The 23,230-nt window shown below is 37.4% G+C and overlaps 1 long non-coding RNA gene across 1 annotated transcript in view; it reads left to right on the top strand.

Annotated features, from left to right (window-relative positions):
- The first annotated feature begins 18,537 nt into the window (after positions 1–18,537).
- Positions 18,538–23,230, top strand: part of LOC131509979 (uncharacterized) — a 224,790-nt gene continuing 220,097 nt past the window's right edge. Inside the window, exons 1-2 of the long non-coding RNA XR_009260840.1 lie at positions 18,538–18,684; positions 20,728–20,816. This is a non-coding gene — a long non-coding RNA (uncharacterized LOC131509979). The remainder of the gene's footprint in view (positions 18,685–20,727; positions 20,817–23,230) is intronic.

The raw sequence follows: 23,230 nt of genomic DNA, 5'->3' as shown, positions 1-23,230 counted from the left end.
GTTTTAAGTGTATAGATTTTTAACCTCTTTGGTTAGCTTTATCCCTAGGTATTTTATGGTTTTTGGTGCAACTGTAAATGGGATCGATTCTGTGATTTCTCTTTCTGTTGCTTCATTATTGGTGTATAGGAATGCAGCCAATTTCTGTGCATTGACTTTATATCCTGCAACTTTGCTGAATTCATGGATCAGTTTTAGCAGTTTTTTGGTGGAATCTTTAGGGTTTTCATATAGAGTATCATGTCATCTGCCAAGAGTGAAAGTTTGACCAAAGTGAGCTGATATTTAATACCAGTTTGTCTTTAAATATATAAATACTCTTTTGTTGTCAGAAAAAGTTGTTAGATCTCAGTAGCAAGTTTTTTCTTATATAACCTAAATATATAACCTATGTAAACTAAATATATATATTATAAATATAATAATATATAAGTAATATATTATATAATTATATTATATAATATATTATATATATTATAAATATAATATATGTATTTCTTATGTAACCTAAAGATATAACCTATATAACTGGCTAACCTAAAGCCAGTTAGTGTTGACTCATGCTAAGAAGGCTATATAGAAAACAGGATATGCACATGCAAAAAAAAAGAAAAAATGAGGTTGGACCCTTATCTCATGCTACATAAAAAACAAACAACAACAACAAAAAACCTCAAAATGGATCAAAGACGTAAAGATAAAACTTAAAAACTATAAAACTATGTTTTAGAAGAAAACATAGAGGAAGAGCTTCATGTCACTGGATTTGACAGTGATTTCTTGGATATGACATAAAAGCACAGGCAACAAATCTAAAAAAAGACAAATGAGACAACATTAAAATTTAAAACTTAACGTGCATCAAAGGACACAATCAGCAGAGTGAAAAAGCAGTCTGTGAAATGAGAAGAAACATTTGCAAATCATCTATCTGATAATGTGTATATTTAGAATATACAAAGAACTCCTACAACTCTACAACAACAACAAAGTCACTTGATTAAAAAACGGGCAAAGGTCTTGAAAATATATTACAAACGGCCAATAATCACATGAGAAGTTGTTCAACATTACAAATCATCAAGGAATTGCAATTCAGGGTCTCCCGGGTGGCTTAGTCGGTTAAGTGTCCGACTTTGGCTAGGGTCATGATCTCACAGTTTGTGGGTTTGAACTCCAAGTCGGGCCCTCTGCTGACAACTCCAGGCCTGGAGCCTGCTTTGGATTCTGTGTCTCCCTCTCTCTCTGCCCCTCCCATGCTCATGCTCTGTCTGTCTGTCTGTCTCTCTCTCTCTCTCTCTCAAAAAATTTAAAAAAAATTTAAAAAAGAGGAATTGCAATTCAGAATCTTTTTTTTTTTTTTTTTTTTTCTTCTATTTTTTTCCATACAACACCCAGTGCTCATCCCAAAAGGTGCCCTCCTCAATACCCATCACCCACCCTCCCCTCCCTCCCACCCCCCATCAACCCTCAGTTTGTTCTCAGTTTTTAACAGTCTCTTATGCTTTGGCTCTCTCCCACTCTAACCTCTTTTTTTTTTTTTTCCCTTCCCCTCCCCCATGGGTTTCTGTTACGTTTCTCAGGATCCACATAAGAGTGAAACCATATGGTATCTGTCTTTCTCTGTATGGCTTATTTCACTTAGCATCACACTCTCCAGTTCCATCCACGTTGCTACAAAAGGCCATATTTCATTCTTTCTCATTGCCACGTAGTATTCCATTGTGTATATAAACCACAATTTCTTTATCCATTCATCAGTTGATGGACATTTAGGCTCTTTCCATAATTTGGCGATTGTTGAGAGTGCTGCTATAAACATTGGGGTACAAGTGCCCCTATGCATCAGTACTCCTGTATCCCTTGGATAAATTCCTAGCAGTGCTATTGCTGGGTCATAGGGTAGGTCTATTTTTAATTTTTTGAGGAACCTCCACACTGCTTTCCAGAGCGGCTGCACCAATTTGCATTCCCACCAACAGTGCAAGAGGGTTCCCGTCTCTCCACATCCTCTCCAGCATCTATAGTCTCCTGATTTCTTCATTTTGGCCACTCTGACTGGCGTGAGGTGGTATCTGAGTGTGGTTTTGATTTGTATTTCCCTGATGAGGAGCGACGTTGAACATCTTTCCATGTGCCTGTTGGCCATCCGGATGTCTTCTTTAGAGAAGTGTCTATTCATGTTTTCTGCCCATTTCTTCACTGGGTTATTTGTTTTTCGGGTGTGGAGTTTGATGAGCTCTTTATAGATTTTGGATACTAGCCCTTTGTCCGATGTGTCATTTGCAAATATCTTTTCCCATTCCGTTGGTTGCCTTTTAGTTTTGTTGGTTGTTTCCTTTGCTGTGCAGAAGCTTTTTATCTTCATAAGGTCCCAGTAATTCACTTTTGCTTTTAATTCCCTTGCCTTTGGGGATGTGCCGAGTAAGAGATTGCTACGGCTGAGGTCAGAGAGGTCTTTTCCTGCTTTCTCCTCTAAGGTTTTGATGGTTTCCTGTCTCACATTCAGGTCCTTTATCCATTTTGAGTTTATTTTTGTGAATGGTGTGAGACAGTGGTCTAGTTTCAACCTTCTGCATGTTGCTGTCCAGTTCTCCCAGCACCATTTGTTAAAGAGACTGTCTTTTTTCCATTGGATGTTCTTTCCTGCTTTGTCAAAAATGAGTTGGCCATACGTTTGTGGGTCTAGTTCTGGGGTTTCTATTCGATTCCATTGGTCTATGTGTCTGTTTTTATGCCAATACCATGCTGACTTGATGATGACAGCTTTGTAGTAGAGGCTAAAGTCTGGGATTGTGATGCCTCCTGCTTTGGTCTTCTTCTTCAAAATTACTTTGGCTATTCGGGGCCTTTTGTGGTTCCATATGAATTTTAGGATTGCTTGTTCTAGTTTCGAGAAGAATGCTGGTGCAATTTTGATTGGGATTGCATTGAATGTGTAGATAGCTTTGGGTAGTATTGACATTTTGACAATATTTATTCTTCCAATCCATGAGCAGGGAATGTCTTTCCATTTCTTTATATCTTCTTCAATTACCCGCATAAGCTTTCTATAGTTTTCAGCATACAGATCTTTTACATCTTTGGTTAGATTTATTCCTAGGTATTTTATGCTTCTTGGTGCAATTGTGAATGGGATCAGTTTCTTTATTTGTCTTTCTGTTGCTTCATTGTTAGTGTATAAGAATGCAACTGATTTCTGTACATTGATTTTGTATCCGGCAACTTTGCTGAATTCATGTATCAGTTCTAGCAGACTTTTGGTGGAGTCTATCGGATTTTCCATGTATAATATCATGTCATCTGCAAAAAGCGAAAGCTTGACTTCATCTTTGCCAATTTTGATGCCTTTGATTTCCTTTTGTTGTCTGATTGCTGATGCTAGAACTTCCAGCACTATATTAAACAGCAGCGGTGAGAGTGGGCATCCCTGTCGTGTTCCTGATCTCAGGGAAAAAGCTCTCAGTTTTTCCCCATTGAGGATGATGTTAGCTGTGGGCTTTTCATAAATGGCTTTTATGATCTTTAAGTATGTTCCTTCTATCCCGACTTTCTCAAGGGTTTTTATTAAGAAAGGGTGCTGGATTTTGTCAAAGGCCTTTTCTGCATCGATTGACAGGATCATATGGTTCTTTTCTTTTTTTTTGTTAATGTGATGTATCACGTTGATCGATCTGCGAATGTTGAACCAGCCCTGCATCCCAGGAATGAATCCCACTTGATCATGGTGAATAATTCTTTTTATATGCTGTTGAATTCGATTTGCTAGTATCTTATTGAGAATTTTTGCATCCATATTCATCAGAGATATTGGCCTGTAGTTCTCTTTTTTTACTGGGTCTCTGTCTGGTTTAGGAATCAAAGTAATACTGGCTTCATAGAATGAGTCTGGAAGTTTTCCTTCCCTCTCTATTTCTTGGAATAGCTTGAGAAGGATAGGTATTATCTCTGCTTTAAACGTCTGGTAGAACTCCCCTGGGAAGCCATCTGGTCCTGGACTCTTATTTGTTGGGAGATTTTTGATAACCGATTCAATTTCTTCGCTGGTTATGGGTCTGTTCAAGCTTTCTATTTCCTCCTGATTGAGTTTTGGAAGAGTGTGGGTGTTTAGGAATTTGTCCATTTCTTCCAGGTTGTCCAATTTGTTGGCATATAATTTTTCATAGTATTCCCTGATAATTGTTTGTATCTCTGAGGGATTGGTTGTAATAATTCCATTTTCATTCATGATTTTATCTATTTGGGTCATCTCCCTTTTCTTTTTGAGAAGCCTGTCTAGAGGTTTGTCAATTTTGTTTATTTTTTCAAAAAACCAACTCTTGGTTTCGTTGATCTGGTCTACAGTTTTTTTAGATTCTATATTGTTTATTTCTGCTCTGATCTTTATGATTTCTCTTCTTCTGCTGGGTTTAGGCTGCCTTTGCTGTTCTGCCTCTATTTCCTTTAGGTGTGCTGTTAGATTTTGTATTTGGGATTTTTCTTGTTTCTTGAGATAGGCCTGGATTGCAATGTATTTTCCTCTCAGGACTGCCTTCGCTGCGTCCCAAAGCGTTTGGATTGTTGTATTTTCATTTTCGTTTGTTTCCATATATTTTTTAATTTCTTCTCTAATTGCCTGGTTGACCCACTCATTCGTGAGTAGGGTGTTCTTTAACCTCCATGCTTTTGGAGGTTTTCCAGACTTTTTCCTGTGGTTGATTTCAAGCTTCATAGCATTGTGGTCTGAAAGTATGCATGGTATAATTTCAATTCTTGTAAACTTATGAAGGGCTGTTTTGTGACCCAGTATATGATCTATCTTGGAGAATGTTCCATGTGCACTCGAGAAGAAAGTATATTCTGTTGCTTTGGGATGCAGAGTTCTAAATATATCTGTCAAGTCCATCTGATCCAATGTATCATTCAGGGCCCTTGTTTCTTTATTGACTGTGTGTCTAGATGATCTATCCATTTCTGTAAGTGGTGTGTTAAAGTCCCCTGCAATGACCACATTCTTATCAATAAGGTTGCTTATGTTTATGAGTAACTGTTTTATATATCTGGGGGCTCCGGTATTTGGCGCATAGACATTTATAATTGTTAGCTCTTCCTGATGGATAGACCCTGTAATTATTATATAATGCCCTTCTTCATCTCTTGTTACAGCCTTTAATTTAAAGTCTAGTTTGTCTGATATAAGTATGGCTACTCCAGCTTTCTTTTGGCTTCCAGTAGCATGATAAATAGTTCTCCATCCCCTCACTCTCAATCTAAAGGTGTCCTCAGATCTCAAATGAGTCTCTTGTAGACAGCAAATAGATGGGTCTTGTTTTTTTATCCATTCTGATACCCTATGTCTTTTGGTTGGCGCATTTAATCCATTTACATTCAGTGTTATTATAGAAAGATACGGGTTTAGAGTCATTGTGATGTCTGTATGTTTTATGCTTGTAGTGATGTCTCTGGTACTTTGTCTCACAGGATCCCCCTTAGGATCTCTTGTAGGGCTGGTTTCGTGGTGACAAATTCCTTCAGTTTTTGTTTGTTTGGGAAGACCTTTATCTCTCCTTCTATTCTAAATGACAGACTTGCTGGATAAAGGATTCTCGGCTGCATATTTTTTCTGTTTAGCACACTGAAGATATCGTGCCAAGCCTTTCTGGCCTGCCAAGTTTCAAAGGAGAGATCAGTCACGAGTCTTATAGGTCTCCCTTTATATGTGAGGGCATGTTTATCCCTTGCTGCTTTCAGAATTTTCTCTTTATCCTTGTATTTTGCCAGTTTCACTATGATATGTCGTGCAGAAGATCGATTCAAGTTACGTCTGAAGGGAGTTCTCTGTGCCTCTTGGATTTCAATGCCTTTTTCCTTCCCCAGTTCAGGGAAGTTCTCAGCTATAATTTCTTCAAGTACCCCTTCAGCACCTTTCCCTCTCTCTTCCTCCTCTGGAATACCAATTATGCGTATATTATTTCTTTTTAGTGTATCACTTAGTTCTCTAATTTTCCCCTCATACTCCTGGATTTTTTTATCTCTCTTTCTTTCAGCTTCCTCTTTCTCCATAACTTTATCTTCTAGTTCACCTATTCTCTCCTCTGCCTCTTCAATCCGAGCCGTCGTGGTTTCCATTTTGTTTTGCATTTCATTTAAAGCGTTTTTCAGCTCCTCGTGACTGTTCCTTAGTCCCTTGATCTCTGTGGCAAGAGATTCTCTGCTGTCCTGTATACTGTTTTCAAGCCCAGCGATTAATTTTATGACTATTATTCTAAATTCACTTTCTGTTATATTATTTAAATCCTTTTTGATCAGTTCATTAGCTGTTGTTATTTCCTGGAGATTCTTCTGAGGGGAATTCTTCCGTTTGGTCATTTTGGACAGTCCCTGGAGTGGTGAGGACCCGCAGGGCACTTCCCCCGTGCTGTGGTGTATAACTGGAGTTGGTGGGTGGGGCCACAGTCCGACCTGATGTCTGCCCCCAGCCCACCGCTGGGGCCACAGTCAGACTGGTGTGTGTCTTCTCTTCCCCTCTCCTAGGGGCGGGATTCACTGTGGGGTGGTGTGGCCCGTCTGGTCTACTTGCACACTGCCAGGCTTGTGGTGCTGGGGAGCTGGCGTATTAGCTGGGGTGGGTAGGCAAGGTGCACGGGGGCGGGAGGGGCAGGCTTAGCTCGCTTCTCCTTAGGTGATCCACTTCAGGAGGGGCCCTGTGGCAGCGGGAGGGAGTCAGATCTGCTGCCGGAGGTTTGGCTCCGCAGAAGCACAGAGTTGGGTGTTTGCGCGGAGCGAGCAAGTTCCCTGGCAGGAACTGGTTCTCTTTGGGATTTTGGCTGGGGGATGGGCGGGGGAGATGGCGCTGGCGAGCGCCTTTGTTCCCCGCCAAGCTGAGCTCTGCCGTCCGGGGGCTCAGCAGCTCTCCCTCCCTTTGTCCTCCAGCCTTCCCGCTTTCTGAGCAGAGCTGTTAACTTCTGACCTCCCAGACGCTAAGTCGCGCTTGCTGTCGGAACACAGTCCGTTCGGCCCCTCCGCTTTTGCCAGCCCGACTCGGGGGCTCTGCTTGGCCGGCGAGCCGCCCCTCCGCCCCGGCTCCCTCCCGCCAGTCCGTGGAGCGCGCACCGCCTCGCCGCCCTTCCTACCCTCTTCCGTGGGCCTCTCGTCTGCGCTTGGCTCCGGAGACTCCGTTCTGCTAATCCTCTGGCGGTTTTCTGGGTTCTTTAGGCAGGTGTAGGTGGAATCTAAGTGATCAGCAGGACGCGCGGTGAGCCCAGCGTCCTCCTACGCCGCCATCTTCCGGAACTCCCCCGCAATTCAGAATCTTAATGAATTATCACCTCACACCCATGAGGACGGCTCATATCCAAAACATGTAAAATTATAAGTGTTGATGAAGATGTGGAAAAATTAGAACTTGTGCAGTGTTGGTGGCAATGTGAAATGGTGCAGCAGCTATGGAAAATAGTATGTCAGTTCCTCAAGTAATTAATATAGAGTTATATGATTCACTTCTGAGTATGTATTCAAAGAAAATGAAAGCAGGTCTTGAAAAGAGGTATTTGTACACCTATGTTCTTAATAGCATTATTCACAACATTTAAAAGTGGAAGCAACCCAAGTGTCCATGGATGGATGAATGGATAAATAAAATGTGATATATACAATCAATGGAGTATTATTCAGCCTTAAAAAGGAAGGACATTTTAACACACACCACAACATGGATGAACCTTGAGGACATTATGCTAAGTGAAATAAGCAAATTACACAAACATACACACACATACAAACATACTATATGATTCCACCTATAAAGTATATAGAGCAGAAAAAAATCATAGAATCAGAAAGTAAAATGATGGTTGCCAGGGAATGGGTGGAGCAGGGAGAAGTGAGAAGTTGTTTTTTAATGGGTGTAGAGTTTAAGTTTCACACGATGAAAAAATTCTGGAGATTGATTGCACGACAGTGTAAATATACTTAATAATACTGAACTATACACATAAAAATGTTTAAGATGGCAGGGCGCCTGGGTGGCTCAGTCAGTTTAGCATCTGACTTGGCTCAGGTCATGATCTTGCGGTCCGTGGGTTTGAGCCCTATGTCAGGCTCTGTGCTGAAAGCTCGGAACCTGGAACCTGCTTTGGATTCTGTGTTTCCCTCTCTCTCTCTCTCTGCACCTCCCCTGCTCATGCTCTCTCTCTCTGTCTCTGTCTCACAAAAATAAATAAAAAATGTTAAAAAAAAATTAAAATGTTTAAGATGGCAAATTTTATGGGGTTTTTTAACCATAATTTTCAAAAATTTTATGGGGGGAAGGGAACTAATTAGGAAAAAAAGATCTAAAAAAGGCTCTTAGAAACAGCTTGAGAAACACTGTTACTAATAATTATATGTGTGTGTGTGTATGTGTGTGTGTCTACGTGTATGCATGTATGTGTATGCCCAGGCATGTCCATTTTAGCGGAACTATTTAAAGTTGGAGTGCTTTACTACTAAATACATAGCATAATAGCATGTATCTCCTAAGAATGAGGATAATCTCCTACATACCATTTTATACCATAACACTACATATATATTATACCTCAGTATCATTATCACATTCAAGAAATTTAATATTGAACAATAATATATTTTGATATTCAGTCTATGTTCACATTTCTCCAGTTCTCCTAATGTTTTTTTTTTCCACACAGGGTCAATCAAGGATCATACTTCAAATTTGGTTGTAATTTTAGTCTCCTTTATTTAGAACAATTGGGGTCTTTCAAGATGTTGGCATTTTGGATAGTTCACACCAGTTGTTTTGTAGAATGTCCTTCAATATGGGTTTGTCTAATTGTTTTCTATGACTAAATTAGACACTTAGGACAAAAAATCACTACATAAGTGATATAATGCATCCCTTTTGGAGAGAAATAATACCAGTTTGTCTCATTATTGTGATGTTGAGACTATTTGGTTAATTAAAGTGGTGAGTAGATTTTTCTATTAATATTTTTTATTTGTTTCTAATAAAAGGCATATATGCTTAGTTCAGAAAACTTGAAAAATGCAAAAGAAAAGAAAATCACTATAATTTCACTACACAGAAATAAACATTGTTATTGTTTTGTGCATGTCCTTAAGCAGTCTTCTATTGTTCATAATATAGTTATTCCAACTTTTATCTATTTAAAATTTTTGCTTTTATAAATAGCCCAGTAGTGAACATCATTGTCCCCTTCAAATCTTTGTCCTAATTTTTAAAAATTATTTCTGTAGGATTTCTAAAATGTCAGTTGTTTGATTAAAAGGTATTAACTTTTTCACTTTTGCTATTATATTCTCTGATTTTTATTTGGGTATATAGTACTCAAAAATTCCTCATCGAATGTAAACACTTCTGTTTCAACAGAATAAACAAATTAGTGTAAGAACCAGGTAGAGACTGGCTGTCTGCATTCTGTGCAACTAGTAGAAAAAGTCTTAACTGGCTTAACCCAGTCTATGGTAAGGTTTTTCTGAAGTCCTATATCCACAGGTGATCCAATCAGCTGAGGACAGGGCAAAGCAGGTATAGGACATAAGCAGCACTGTTAGGAAGCAGATTTTCTGAAGGAATGATGTAATAGGAAGAGATATTTGTCATTTCTAGTATGTTTAGTTTAACACTTGCTTTAAAGAAAAAAGTCTTTCTCAATGTGTTTGTTTTTGTATTTGGCACATAACATTCATTAAAAGTATCATTTCCCCCATGGTTTCCACCACAGGTCAAAATAATTTCCGATCTGTGATTAACTCCACTCCATTCTCTGTTATGTGGTATTGTACTCTTTCTTTTTTTTTTTTTTTTTTGCTTCTGTTTTTTTTTAAGTTTGTTTATTTATTTATTTATTTTTTATTTATTTTTTATTTATTTTTTATTTTTTTATTTTTTAATATATGAAATTTACTGTCAAATTGGTTTCCATACAACACCCAGTGCTCATCCCAAAAGGTGCCCTCCTCAATACCCATCACCCACCCTGCCCTCCCTCCCACCCCCCATCAACCCTCAGTTTGTTCTCAGTTTTTAACAGTCTCTTATGCTTTGGCTCTCTCCCACTCTAACCTCTTTTTTTTTTTTTTCCCTTCCCCTCCCCCATGGGTTTCTGTTACGTTTCTCAGGATCCACATAAGAGTGAAACCATATGGTATCTGTCTTTCTCTGTATGGCTTATTTCACTTAGCATCACACTCTCCAGTTCCATCCACGCTGCTACAAAACGCCATATTTCATTTTTTCTCATTGCCACGTAGTATTCCATTGTGTATATAAACCACAATTTCTTTATCCATTCATCAGTTGATGGACATTTAGGCTCTTTCCATAATTTGGCTATTGTTGAGAGTGCTGCTATAAACATTGGGGTACAAGTGCCCCTATGCATCAGTACTCCTGTATCCCTTGGATAAATTCCTAGCAGTGCTATTGCTGGGTCATAGGGTAGGTCTATTTTTAATTTTCTGAGGAACCTCCACACTGCTTTCCAGAGCGGCTGCACCAATTTGCATTCCCACCAACAGTGCAAGAGGGTTCCCGTCTCTCCACATCCTCTCCAGCATCTATAGTCTCCTGATTTCTTCATTTTGGCCACTCTGACTGGCGTGAGGTGGTATCTGAGTGTGGTTTTGATTTGTATTTCCCTGATGAGGAGCGACGTTGAACATCTTTTCATGTGCCTGTTGGCCATCCGGATGTCTTCTTTAGAGAAGTGTCTATTCATGTTTTCTGCCCATTTCTTCACTGGGTTATTTGTTTTTCGGGTGTGGAGTTTGATGAGCTCTTTATAGATTTTGGATACTAGCCCTTTGTCCGATGTGTCATTTGCAAATATCTTTTCCCATTCCGTTGGTTGCCTTTTAGTTTTGTTGGTTGTTTCCTTTGCTGTGCAGAAGCTTTTTATCTTCATAAGGTCCCAGTAATTCACTTTTGCTTTTAATTCCCTTGCCTTTGGGGATGTGCCAAGTAAGAGATTGCTACGGCTGAGGTCAGAGAGGTCTTTTCCTGCTTTCTCCTCTAAGGTTTTGATGGTTTCCTGTCTCACATTCAGGTCCTTTATCCATTTTGAGTTTATTTTTGTGAATGGTGTGAGAAAGTGGTCTAGTTTCAACCTTCTGCATGTTGCTGTCCAGTTCTCCCAGCACCATTTGTTAAAGAGACTGTCTTTTTTCCATTGGATGTTCTTTCCTGCTTTGTCAAAAATGAGTTGGCCATACGTTTGTGGGTCTAGTTCTGGGGTTTCTATTCGATTCCATTGGTCTATGTGTCTGTTTTTATGCCAATACCATGCTGTCTTGATGATGACAGCTTTGTAGTAGAGGCTAAAGTCTGGGATTGTGATGCCTCCTGCTTTGGTCTTCTTCTTCAAAATTACTTTGGCTATTCGGGGCCTTTTGTGGTTCCATATGAATTTTAGGATTGCTTGTTCTAGTTTCGAGAAGAATGCTGGTGCAATTTTGATTGGGATTGCATTGAATGTGTAGATAGCTTTGGGTAGTATTGACATTTTGACAATATTTATTCTTCCAATCCATGAGCAGGGAATGTCTTTCCATTTCTTTTTATCTTCTTCAATTACCTGCATAAGCTTTCTATAGTTTTCAGCATACAGATCTTTTACATCTTTGGTTAGATTTATTCCTAGGTATTTTATGCTTCTTGGTGCAATTGTGAATGGGATCAGTTTCTTTATTTGTCTTTCTGTTGCTTCATTGTTAGTGTATAAGAATGCAACTGATTTCTGTACATTGATTTTGTATCCTGCAACTTTGCTGAATTCATGTATCAGTTCTAGCAGACTTTTGGTGGAGTCTATCGGATTTTCCATGTATAATATCATGTCATCTGCAAAAAGCGAAAGCTTGACTTCATCTTTGCCAATTTTGATGCCTTTGATTTCCTTTTGTTGTCTGATTGCTGATGCTAGAACTTCCAGCACTATATTAAACAACAGCGGTGAGAGTGGGCATCCCTGTCGTGTTCCTGATCTCAGGGAAAAAGCTCTCAGTTTTTCCCCATTGAGGATGATGTTAGCTGTGGGCTTTTCATAAATGGCTTTTATGATCTTTAAGTATGTTCCTTCTATCCCGACTTTCTCAAGGGTTTTTATTATGAAAGGGTGCTGGATTTTGTCAAAGGCCTTTTCTGCATCGATTGACAGGATCATATGGTTCTTCTCTTTTTGTACTCTTTCTAATACACAAATATGCTCTTGTCCCTCCACTGCTTAAATGCCCTTTAGTGATTTCTTACCGCTGTTAAGATAAAGGCCTTGCTTGGTAGTTGAGTGGATGTGAGAGATAAGGAAAAGGGGAGATTAAAGGGTCCTGTCAGTTTATTGCTCAGATAACTGGGTGAATGGTGAGGTCATTCATGAGGAAGATCAGATTATAAGTTAAATTTAGATGGAATAAATTTGAGGTACCTGTGGGACATGCAATTTGAGCTATTGAATAGGTGGTTGAGTAAATTGTTCTAAAATCCAGGATGGAGATTAATTAGGGCTAGAGATACAGAATCAGGAGTTACCAAATTCAGGTGGTAAGTAAAGACTCTGAGATAGTGGAGTAGAAAAACCAGACAGACTAGAGTAAGAAGAAAAGAAAGCTTGGGCAGAAATGACATGTGAGAGTTGGATAAAGGATCAAAAGGGAGCAGTCAAAAAAGTAGGAGAAAGACCATATATATTTGGTGACTCCTGTGCCAGTGGTGTAAAGGTCTTTCAAGAAAGGGATAGGACAGCAAATGCCTATGCTTCTGAGATCTCAAATAAGACTTGAAAAGTAACCTGGGAATCAGCAGTGACCTCTGCAAGATTACTTTTGTTAGAGCCTTTCACTTAGAAGCCAGACTCCAGTAGACTGAGGAGTGATTGGCAAGTAAGAAAGTGGTGACAGCAAGTGAAGACAACGCTCAAGAAGTTTGGTTGTGAAAGGCAGTAGAGAAACTTTAATAGCTAGCACTAGGGAGTTTACAGATTTTTTAATTATTATTTGTTCCCATTGGGAGAGACTTGGATTTTGAAGATTCAGAGGAGAGAGAGAATCATGTGGAGATCCCTGAAAAGGAATCTAGAAAATCCCTGAAAAAAAGTCTAGGATGTAGACTCTTACTACATTTTCCTGGATTATTTGAAATTTAATTTTATATTCTTGAATAAAATTTTAGTATGCAGGCTCTTTTGAAGGCTACAATTATAATGTACCTTTCCACTAGTAGGAACAAAAGCAAAATAATTTTTTTGTGTGTGAGCACATTAAATTAATGTGATTTAATTGAGTATTAAAGACCTGTTATACAGACTACTGATGGCTTTTTTTGTTCAAGTATTATGAATAGAAATGTGTATGTGGTGATCTTTAATAAATGTTCTACCATAGTTCTGTAAAACTATATGGGAATTTACAATTGGAGGCAAAAATAAAGAGCTAAGTGCAAAAACTTACGAAGCGTCAAAATTATGCAAGAAGCTAATCTGAATATCAAAGGACAGAGGATATAATTTATTTGTTATTATAAATTCTGTCTGGAAACTTCTTTTTCATACTATGTCAAAAACCCTTAAACATTCACAGTTTAAAATAGTCTATTTGCTGCTTTATAAAAAAGATTATGAATTTACTTTTAAAATAATTTTGTCACTGTTAACATTGGAGATAAAATTGCATCAGTACACTTTCATGAAGATGGTTTTACTTAGGAACCAGATCATAATGTTAAAAATAAGCAAAAAACAGGTTATGGTATCCAAAATTTTGGATCTTGAAGATGTTTGAACTGATTTGGTGATCATGTTATTATTCTGCTATTATATTGCTATCTTGTATAATAGAAATTTTGCTTTATTTGAGTACATTTCCCAAAACAGAAGTTAATAATTTGCACATTTGTTCTTTCAGCACTCTTTGTGTTTAAAGTGATTAAATGCTAAACTGAAACTGGCTCGCACAATAAATAGTTGATTATTGGTTCATGTAACTTAGCTGTCCAGAGTAGATCCAGCTGTATCCCTAGCTCCAAAAGCATTGCCAGATTCTTTCTCTATATTCTTTTCTCTAGTTTAGCTTAATCTCCTAGGCAAACTCACAAAATTGCTGCAGATTTCTCAATCTCATTTCCTTATTTCTAAGTGGAGCATTTTGAGCCAAAGTCCTTACATTCACCTTAATCTGAATTGACTGAGATCAAATGCCTATCTCTACCAACCACAGTGGTCAGATAAATGTACATCCACATTGGCTTAAGACTGGGTTGTATCTATTTTTTAAAAATAGATATTACTTTATTTTATTTATTTTTAAAATATTTATTTATATTTTGAAAGAGAGAGAACACATATGTGTAAGCAGGGGAGAGGCAGAGAGAAAGGGAGACAGAGGATCCAAAGGGGGCTCTGTGCGGACAGCAGAGAGCTGAATGCAGGGCTCAAACACACATACTGTGAGACCATGATCTGAGCTGAAGTTGTATGCTCAACCCATTGAGTCACCCAGGCACTCCTAAATATAAATTTTATACTTTAGAAAAGCTATAGATTTATAGAAAAATCAAATATATAGTATAGAGAATTCCCATATACCCCACATTCACCTTCCCCAATTACATCTTACATTAGTAACAATAAAGCAATATTGATACAATATTTTTAAATTAATTAATTTTTAAATTTACAACCAAGTTAGCATATAGTCCAACAATGATTTCAGGAGTAGATTCCAGTGATTCATCCCCTATGTATAACCCCCAGTGCTCATCCCAAGTGTCTTCCTTAATGCCCCTTACCAATTAAGCCCATCCCCCCTCCCACAACCCCTCCAGCAACCCTCAGTTTGTTCTCTATATTTAAGAGTTTTTTATGTTTTGTCCCCCTCTCTGTTTTTATATTATATTATTTTTATTATATTTATATTTATATTATTTTTGCTCCCCTTCCCTTATGTTCATCTGTTTTGTATCTTAAAGTCCTCCTATGAATGAAGTCATACGATATTTGTCTTTCTCTGACTAATTTCGCTTAGCATAATGCCCTCTAGTTCCAGCCACGTAGTTGCAAAGGCAAAATTTCATTCTTTTTGATTGCCGAGTAATACTCCATTACATGCGCGAGCGCGCGCGTGTGTATACATACACACACACATATATCTGTGTGTATATATACATACACATACATATATACATATGTGTGTGTATATATACATACACATACACATATACATACATATACATACACACTATAAACATTGGGGTGCACGTATCCTTTTGACACAGCATACCTGTATCCCTTGGATAAATACCTAGTATTGACTTCTTCCTTGCTGGTTCAGATGCCTTTTATTCCTTTGTGTTGTCTGATTGCTGCGGCTAAGACTTCCAATATTATGTTGAATAACAATGGCAAGAGTGGAAATCCCTGTTGTGTTCCAGACTTTAGGGGAAAGCTTTCAGTTTTTTCCTGTTGAGGACGATATTAGCAGTGGGTCTTTCATATATGACTTTCATGATCTTGAGGTATGATCCTTCTATCCCTACTTTCTTGAGGGTTTTTCTCAAGAAAGGATGCTGTATTTTGTCAAATGTTTTCTCTGCATCTATTGAGAGGATCATGTGGTACTTGTCCTTTTTTAAAATTTTTGATGTGATGTATCACATTGATTGTTTTGCAAATATTGGACCAGCTCTGCATCCCACTTGGTTGTGGTGAATAATTCTTTTAACGTATTGTTGGATCTACTTGGCTAGTGTCTTGTTGAGGATTTTTGCCTCCATGTTCATCAGGGAAATTGGTCTGCAGTTCTTTTTAGTGAGGTCTTTGGTTTTGGAATCAAGGTAATGCTGGCTTCATAGAATGAATTTGGAAGTTTTCCTTCCATTTCTATATTTTGGAACAGCTGCAAGAGAATAGGTGTTAACTCTTCTTTAAACATTTGTTAGAATTCCCCTGGAAAGCCATCTGGCCCTGGACTCTTGTTTTTTGGCAGATTTTTGATTACTAATTCGATTCCTTTACTGGTTATGGGTCTGTTAAAATTTTCTATTTCTTCTTGTTTCAGTTTTGGTAGTTTATATTTCTAGGAATTTGTCCATTTCTTCCAGATTGCCCATTTTATTGTCATATAATTGCTCGTAATATTCTCCTATTATTGTTTGTATTTCTGCTATGTTGGTGGTAATCTCTCCTCTTTCATTCTTGATTTTATTTATTTGGGTCCTTCCTTCTTTTTGATCAAACTGGCTAGTGGTTTATCAATTTTGTTAATTCTTTCAAAGAACCAGCTCCTGGTTTCATTGATCTGTTCTACTGTTTTTGGTTTTTGGTTTTGATAGCATTGATTTCTGTTCTATTCCTTATTATTTCCTGTCTTCTGCTGTTTTTGGGTTTTATATGCTATTCTTTCCAGCTCTTTAAGGTATAAGGTTAAGTTGTGTATCTGAGACATTTCTTCCTTCTTTAGGAAGACGTGGATTGTATATACTTTCCTCTTATGACCACTTTTGCTGCATCCCAGAGGTTTTGGGCTTGGGTGCTATAATTTTCCTTGACTTCCATGTACTTTTAATTTCCTCTTTAAATTCTTGGTTACACCATACATTCTTTAGTAGGATGTTCTTTAGTCTCCAAGTATTTGGTACCTTTCCAAATTTTTTCTTGTGGTTGATTTCGAGTTTCATAGTGTTGTGGTCTGAAAATATGCACAGTGTGATCTCGATCTTTTTGTAGTTGTTGAGGGCTGATTTTTGTCCCAGTGTGTGATCTATTCTGGAGAATGTTCCATGTGCACTTGAGAAGAATGTGTATTCTGCTGCTTTAGGATGAAATGTTCTGAATATATCTGTTAAGTCCATCTGGGCCAGTGTGTAATTCAAAGCTGTTGTTTCCTTGTTGATAATCTGATTAGATGATCTGTCCATTGTTGTAAGTGGGATGTTGAAGTCCCCTGCTGTTATGGTATTATTATCAATGAGTTTCTTTATGATTGTGATTAATTTATTTATATATTTGGGTGTTTCACGTTTGGAACATAAATGTTTACAATTGTTAGATCTTCTTGTTTATAGACCCCTTAATTATGACACAATGCCCTTCTTCATCTCTTGTTACAGTCTTTATTTTAAAATCTAGATTGTCTGAAGTAAGTATAGCTATTCTCGCTTTCTTTTGATGACCATTAGTATGATAGATGGTTCTCCATCCCCTTACTTTCAATCTGAAGGTGTCTTTAGGTCTCAATTGGGTCTTTTGTAAATGGCATATAGATGGATCTTGTTTTCTTATCCATTCTGTTACCCTATGTCTTTTGATTGGAGCATTTAGTCTACTGATGTTTAGAGTGAGTGATGAAAGATATGAATTAATTGCCATTATGTTGCCTGTAGAGTTGGATTTTCTGGTGGTGTTCTCTGGTCCTCTCTAGTCTTTGTTGCTTTTGGTCTTTTTTTTCTTTTTTCATCTTTTCTCTCCTTAGAGAGTCCCCCTTATAATTTCTTGCAGGGCTGATTTAGTGGTCATAAACTCCTTTAGTTTTTGTTTGGGAAACTTTTAATCTCTCCTGTTTTGAATGACAGCCTTGCTGGATAAAGAATTCTTGGCTGCATATATTTCTGATTCAGCATATTGAATATACCCTGCCACGCCTTCCTGGCCTGCCAAGTTTCTGTGGATAGGTCTGTCGTGAACCTGATATGTCTTACCTTGTGGATTAAGGACTTTTTTTTTCCTTGTTGCTTTCATGATTCTTTCCTACATTCTTTTCCTGAGTACCACTTACAGTTTGTCACCATTACTGTTGATGTCTGAATTTTTGGTATAGATCTTTATTCACCAGGAAAAGATGTTTTTTTCAAGGTAAGAAAAGGTGTTAGGGGTTAAGAGGGTTCCACATGAAGTTGACTGAATCCAAAAGTGCTCTAATTTAAAAAATGTACACAAATATCCTCTCTCCCCTCCCCCCATCCCCAGATTAATTCCACTAGTATTGTTGGGTTGGGATAGTTTGGCTATTTGCCATATCTATTACCAATTTCCTGTTACTGTTTTGGATGCTGTTACTGGCCTAATGCATTGTATATTTTTTCCTTATGCTGGATCCTCTTCTGGAACATCCCCTCCTAAAATCTAACTTTTGTTAAGACCCCCAATTCTCTATCAGTTAGGTATATCTCAACCTCAATAGTGGATAGAGTTTAAATATTTTCTCCTGGAAGGCTTTGGCCTTAGTGCAAATCACAAGATGCAAAAGGGTACACATATCTTTATAATTTATTCTGCCCCAGTACCCACAAACATCTAATCCTAATCCAAATAGACACATGTGGAGAGGGATGTTGTCTAACTCCACTGACAAAAAACATCTGGGTTCCAACTCTACTCAGGTTCCCTCTTACTAGGGGGATTTCCTTCTTCATATTACCCTTTCTCATTCCATAGGGGCCCAATGTGTTGTTTAGCATATTCATTGGAATTAAGCTATGAGTATATAGTTGATAATATTAAGAGAAAGGTTTGTCTCCTAAAAGGACCAATATGAAGGACTTCCACCTCCCTTCTGTTAACACAGGGAAGGAGCCTGCCATGACCACCAAGATGGAGGCACTGGTAGAATTTAGAATGAGCTACTCATTCTACTTAAGCTACTCTTCTAGAATGAAGCTTCAGGGAGTTCACAGGGGTTGAAAAGGACACAACAAAGGTAATAAGATGGCAAAAGGCAGTAGAAAGGAATCCATGATGCTCATCTTACATGGTCTTCTGACATCTAATGTCTTGTTTGTGATAAGTTAATAGAAAAGATGTTTCTTTCTGTTCATAGACTTCCATGAAGTGCTTATAGTGCATGCATAATGCATATGTACACATATATTCAATATCATAGTTCTTAAATATACCTTAATCAATTGAAAAGTCCTTGAAGCACAGTAAAGTTTAAAGCAAACATAGAAGATAAAGGTTCCTTCACTGATAATTTGGTTATGACAACCTTTCTTGAAAAGACTAGGAAGTCTTACAAACTTTTTGTGAAAGCATTTTTAAAATGGTCTTCAGGTATATCTAAAGTATATACTAGCCATATTTATTACACAACACTTATGATTGTGTAAATTTGCTACTCTTCCTTAATATAAAAATTCTACTAATTAACCAAATTTAACCAGAGATTTTGGACCTGGTTACATTTTATTACTATGACCATTGTCCTAACAAAATCCCTAGTATAATCCCCAGGAGAAGCAAGTTACTTTAATGCACTAATCATAAAACCCTGTGCCTTTTTCCCCCGTCCCCACACTGTTTGAATAACCTTCAGTTTTAAAACTTACTGCTCACTTTGACCATGAAAACTCCTTCGCTGCATTTCCTTCTGTGTAGTTAGAAGTATTTCTCAAGGACAAGTTATTTATTCATTCAGAAGTAGATAGTTGAGAGCTACTAAGTGCCAGACACTGTGTTAGATATAGAGTATAACTGTCAACAAGGCAGTTTACCTCTGCTCTTCTCTGTAATCAAAAGAAGCTAAAATTAACTGAGAACTTAATGTGTGTCAAGTCCTGTTCTAAGTACTTTGCGTGTATTCTTTCTGATAATTCTCACAACCATCCTAAGAGGTAATTTTGATTTAATCCCTATTTTACGAATACACAGTGTGGGGGTGGAGAGGATAAACAACTTGCTCAAAGTAATACAGTGAAGGGTAAGCCCATGCTAAGCTACCTATACTGTTACAGGTAAAATTCTGAAAAATACCAAAAACTAATACAAATTAGTTTTTCCTGGAGGATGTGAAATCTCTTGTAGAATGGATGAAATTTGTAAATGTGAATATAAGCATGGGGCTGAGACTGTAAAAAGATATACCATTTACACATAATATGCAAAGTATTGAAATATATTTATTCAAAACAAAGTCATAGTCTATTTTGACTACTGCTGTCATCAATTGGCTTTATTTTGTATATCTAAAATTACAAAGCAGCATTATTTAAGAGATATTCTATCATCCAGATCTGAAGAAGTTTGAGTGATACCATGCTGTATTTTCAGGGGTGCATGGTAGGAAATGCACAGCACCGGTAACATCCTTTGCTGCTATCTTTGGTCTTTCCCCAATCCTATGCTTTCTCTGTTGGCCTGACAGGTTGCTAAAGATAATCTTTTGAATGGGTAATCATGGATAATGCACTTAGCTAAATTTAAATTAATTAGAGCTATATTTAGATAATAAAATGGTTCTATTGAAAATAGGACTCATTTCTACAGAACAAAAATTTAATCTTTGTGTAATATTGCTTAGGGAATCTGGCACGCTCCTGATATGGAATTAGAATTAAGTTACTTAATACTTATTGAATTGTTTTAGCTTTTTAGTTTTCTCTCCCCACTTCTTTGTCCCATTTGTTTATCTCCTTGGTTGGCTTGTTTGGGATTTTTCCAATCCTTATATTTTTCACAATATTACTTCTAATTCCTTTAAGCTAAAATATAAATGCTAAATAGAAAAATATAATTCTGCAAAGGGACTTTAGCAGCTTTGTTTTCTGTTTATTTACTTGTTTAGGAAATTGTTCTGTAGTTTGCCAGAAAGCAATCCTGTTTATAAATAGTAGAATCACTGTTGGAATTATGATTTTCTTTAAAACTGTAACATATAATCTTAGGTGAAAATTTTAATATGTACTGTCATAAATAATGTTAATATAATAAAATATGAAATTTACACATTTTAATTTTATTTCAGGTTGGAATATACCAATAAATATGCTGTTACTGCTCAAACAAACCACTTCCTTGTGTTGCCATCTTCAATCAAAATGTAGACTGCTATAGGTAACTCATCTCCTCTTTTTATTTCCAATAGTTGAACTTAGCTGCAACATGCTGAACACTGAATGGCTCTAATTTAGAAGATTCATGGTGTATAAAAATTCAATGTATGAAATTAAGAATCATTTCCATGTAACCATGTAGGAAACCCCCTGGGTGCATTTTGGCTCTTTGTTTGTAACAAATCATTTTAATTTGAGAACACTTATGTAAATACGAATAAGTATAGTATAAAAGTCTTGTGTGTTATAATACAAATTTTAACTCTCTAAGTGTATTGGAAACTTCAAGTTTTCTAGTTTAATTTTGAGATAATAGCATCATTTATTCAGATGTTAGAGCCTTATAAATTTTTTAAGTAGGAAAGATGATACAAATTTATGTGGATTTAGATTGGCAGATAAAGGTTGTATCAGGCCTTGTCTCTCTCTCTCTCTCTCTCTCTTTTTAAATTTATTTTATTTTTTTATTAAAATTTTTTTAATGCTTATTTATTTTGAGAGAGAGAGAGAGACAGAGCACGAGCAGGGGAGGGGCTGAGAGAGAGAGGGAAACACAGAATCCAAAGCAGGCTGCAGGCTGTGAGCTGTCAGCACAGAGCCTGACATGGGGCTTGAACTCATGAATCATGAGATCATGACCTGAGCTGAAGTTGGATGCTCAACAGACTGAGCCATCCAGGCACCCCAGTTTTTTTTTTTTGTTGTTGTTGTTGTTTGTTTTTTGTTTTTAAGAGAGCGTGCACATGCACCTGTGCACATGTGCATGTGTGTGTGCGAGAGCAAGTGAGTGAAGGAGGGGCAGGGGGAGAGGAAGAGAGAATCTTAAGTAGGCTCTACACCCAGTGTGGAGCCCATTGTGGGGCTCTATCTCACAACCATGAGATCATGACCTGAGCCAAAATCAAAAGTCAAACAGTTAACCCACTGAGCCGCCCAAGCACCCCCCAGGCCTTTTAAAACAAGTATTTTAAAATAATTTTTTAGAACTTGAAATTAAGTGTAAGAAAACAAGTTTTCCTTTGTATATTATGGCCTCCTTAGACGTACTTAAAAAATCAAAAGTTCTGAAATAATTGTAAAATAGTCATCATTTTCATTAACTGAGGCTATGCTGCCATAACAAAATAATCCCCAAATCTCAGAAGCTTAAAACAACAAAGTTTGTTTCCTGGTCTTTTAACTCATCTTGTATTGGTCAGCTGTAACTCAGTTTGATGTTGTCTTCATTCTGGAACCTATGCTGAGAGAGCAGCCTCTACCTGGAACATTGCCAGTCTCATGGTAAAAGAAAATGCAGAATGTATTGGAATCATACAATGGCTCTTGAAGCTTCTGCTTGGAAGTGGCATATCTGGCTTCTCCCATTTTATCGGTCTAAGGAAATCATATGCAAAGCATGATGTCATGAAGAAGCGCCAAATATTTTGAACAATAATAAAATATAATTCACCATACTCGACCTTCTTGGTCACAAATATTCATTTCCTTCCCTTTTGCATGTAAAATATACTCATTCTGTATCCAAGGTAGACAACTCAATAGTCTCATCCAATTGTACTATCAGACTCAAAATTCAGGATATTATGATAGTTTCTCTATAAAGCATGGATGTGATTCCTTTTCAGGGACAATGAAATATATTTTTATTTAAGCCAGTGTGATTGATGTTTCTCTTACATGCAGCAGAAAACATTACAATTTATAAAAATCTAGTATCATAGTTGTCTGAAATAAATAGAATACTGACAAAGCAGTTTCTTCAAGTTGGACTACAACTGCATCAGACTGATTCTTAAGATACTCTAAAATGGAAACTGCCGGGGCGCCTGGGTGGTACAGTCGGTTAAGCGTCCGACTTCAGCCAGGTCACGATCTCGCAGTCCGTGAGTTCGAGCCCCGCGTCAGGCTCTGGGCTGATGGCTCGGAGCCTGGAGCCTGTTTACGATTCTGTGTCTCCCTCTCTCTCTGCCCCTCCCCCGTTCATGCTCTGTCTCTCTCTGTCCCAAAAATAAATAAAAAACGTTGAAAAAAAAATTAAAAATAAATAAAATGGAAACTGCCTCTGAAATTCTTTTCAAGTATTATTTTAAATATGAAAAGACAACTTAAAAACTTTAACTACCAGAAACAAATGGATATACTATTACCATTATGGCATCATAACTTGATGTTTTATTATTTAAGATTCATGATATTGGTTCTAATGATGCAAAGATCATGCAATAGGGAAACAATAATCTTTGGAGCAGATGGCTCTGGGGCTACTGGATATCCACATGCTAAAGAATAAAATTGTATTTCTCTTTCACCCCATATTCAAAAATTAACTCACAGTGGGTCAAAGACCTAAATGTAATGGTTAAAACCATAAAACTTTTAGAAGAAATCATATGTATCAATCATCAGGACCTTGGA

This window comes from Neofelis nebulosa, chromosome 4 (assembly GCF_028018385.1).
Source record: "Neofelis nebulosa isolate mNeoNeb1 chromosome 4, mNeoNeb1.pri, whole genome shotgun sequence".
Classification (NCBI taxonomy): domain Eukaryota; kingdom Metazoa; phylum Chordata; class Mammalia; order Carnivora; family Felidae; genus Neofelis; species Neofelis nebulosa.
The sequence above is the reverse complement of the archived record's forward strand: the minus strand, read 5'-3'. Positions and strand labels throughout refer to the sequence as shown.